The sequence below is a fragment of the Macrobrachium nipponense genome, chromosome 11, assembly GCF_015104395.2.
Source record: "Macrobrachium nipponense isolate FS-2020 chromosome 11, ASM1510439v2, whole genome shotgun sequence".
In the NCBI taxonomy this organism is placed as follows: Eukaryota; Metazoa; Arthropoda; class Malacostraca; order Decapoda; family Palaemonidae; genus Macrobrachium; species Macrobrachium nipponense.
In genome coordinates this window covers 58843972-58846471 of record NC_061087.1, presented here as the reverse complement: position 1 = coordinate 58846471, position 2500 = coordinate 58843972, and the positions used below count along the sequence as shown (strand labels likewise).

Genomic DNA, 2500 nt, shown 5'->3' with positions numbered 1-2500 from the left:
TCCCTGGTTGCTTAACTGCTTGTATGATTCTATTGCGCTCTTCTCTAGTAAGCTGATCCTTCTCCTTTTACTGTTTTTAGTTTTTACTAGTCACTCTTTAGCTTGGTTCGGGTAGGTCTTATCGTATTTGTCCCTGATCTTTTTTATGTATAAAAATATTATATTTCATTAACTTTCCTTTTTTCCTTTTTTTATTATTCTAATTTGAGTCATTTCCAACCTTGAAAAAGCAATCTGATTTTGCGAAACATATTTGGCCCTAATTAACTAGTTAAATCCTCATAGTGCCTCGTAGCGGTGCTCCATTGTTACATTTTCGTTCGTGGCTTTTGCCTTTATTTACATAATGTATGTATGTATGTATGTATGTATGAATACGTAATATATATATATATATATTACATATACATACATACATACATACATACGTGCATGGATAATGTATGTAAATAAAGGCAAAAGCCACGAAGGAAAGTGAAACAATGGAGTGCCGCTGCCAGGCCTTTCGACTTCTTGTTATTTATTAAGCAGACTGATATACGTAAATATGAAAGGGGTTACAATTTAAGAGGTTTACAAAAGATTGAGTCCAACTGCTCGGAAGTAGGGAGAAGACAATTAAAAGATTATACAGGGCGGTGACTGACCAGAAATTGTTAAAAAACTGCAATTCAATCTCATTTTGTTAAATAGTAAATTTTTTTCTCTCACAAAGTGAACATTTTTACAAAACATAATAAACATACCGATACAAAGAAACTATCTTTAAGGTGACTAATTTGTAATTAAGTCAGTGATTTTATCTCTGAGGTCATTCTTAAGGCTGTTTTACATTAGTGGACTTCTCATCAAGACTCAAGCCGCACCACCAACTCGTCAAGCCAAGCTTGATGGCTGAAGCCTGACCACAGTGACTCCACTGACAACGACTCAGCTGTCATCCAGTGCTCTATTTTACTGCATCGCCATTGAATGGTAAGGAGAAGAGATTCGTTTTTTGATAGTGTATTATCAGCATTATCTATGTTTATGGAATGCAAAATTAAAATCATATTAGAATTGAGATGTACGATATTTTCTTTTAATGAAAAGTTATCACTTAATTTTGCAGCCATACAACTTGTCATTGCCATGGTATTTTCACCCTTCATTATTGAAGTATTTTTCGAAAAGAAAATAGTCCGTTCTCCAGAAAGCTCTTTGAAGATTTTTCCTGAACTTCCTTTGTTCCTTCGCTGTAGAAGCCAATCATTTGTCGATATCCTTCTTTTCTTATCACAATTGTGCATTTGATCATACTTTTGTGCTACAACAATGGCAACGCAGGCAAATTCTTCCTCGTCACTGCTCATCGTGACTGTTAGGGAAATAATGCTACCAGTCACAGCACTCTTGTTGTAGTGTAGAGGCAATATGCACTGTGCTGCACGTTTCGTCACCCAAGTGGGTAGGCATATGCTGACAGGGGAGACTTATGGAAAGTGCTGTGAATTCTAGTGTAAAACAGCCCTTAAACATTTGACTTATAGAAGGGTCCAAATAATACTAAGGTTAAAATTGTTTTTGGAAGTATGTTGTATATCTGCGGATTCAAAAGATTTCTTGCAAAGACGTCTTTTGATCTAGTGATTACTGGACTAAGTCCAATTTATCCTGTGACAGTTTATATTTAAATGAATGAATCTTGCAGTGGATGTTTGCTCAGTTTTAACAGAATACTTATGCTGTTTAATTCTTTTTTTCTAAATCCTTGCTCGTTGGCCTCCTATATAAAGGAGGGGCATTCCAAACACTTTTATATCATCCATTTTCCAAATTTTCGTGATTCAGTTATACACACACACACACACACACACACACACACACACAACACACACACACACACACACACACACATCATATATATTATATATATATATAATATATATATATATATACATATATTATGCTTAAAAAATCACTGTAGATGCACGTGACTTCATAAATAAGTGAATCCCACAGGAAAATGATAGTCAGAAATCCAAGCGCTTTCGTCTTTACTCAGACATTGTCAAGGAGTTAATAAAGTACAATTGGAGAGAAAGGTCTCAGGTACAAAACAAGATCAAGAATACCAGATGGTTAATTGTCAAAAGGGTAAAAATTAAGAGATAATCCAGGATTATCGATATCAAACGGTCACAAAACTAACCGAAATTACAAAGTACCTTTACAGTCAACAAAACATGTAAAACTGAATATAATAATTTTGTTTGCTGTTATATTTATCAACAACTTTTTTCATAATGAAAGCATCAAGTTTAAATAAACCAAGACTTAAATTAAATTTAGAACATTTCTATTATTTGACTTGATGAAACAAGATTCAATGATATTCCTTTTAACTGCGTCATTACATGGGATTAAGGCTCTTGCTTGACTCCAGTTTGATAGGATGGTCTAAATCTCTCATATGTACGAATAATGCATTCGATATTTGCCCAGTTCTCAAAGAATATTG

The 2500-nt window shown here is 34.0% G+C and overlaps 1 protein-coding gene across 1 annotated transcript in view; it reads left to right on the top strand.

Annotated features, from left to right (window-relative positions):
• LOC135206192 (tigger transposable element-derived protein 1-like) overlaps positions 1-2500 on the top strand; it is a 197270-nt gene that overhangs the window by 6599 nt on the left and 188171 nt on the right. The window contains exon 3 of the mRNA XM_064237529.1: positions 1-975. This exon is cut by the window's left edge and continues 253 nt beyond it. The gene's annotated coding sequence lies outside the window, so the exon portion shown is untranslated. The remainder of the gene's footprint in view (positions 976-2500) is intronic.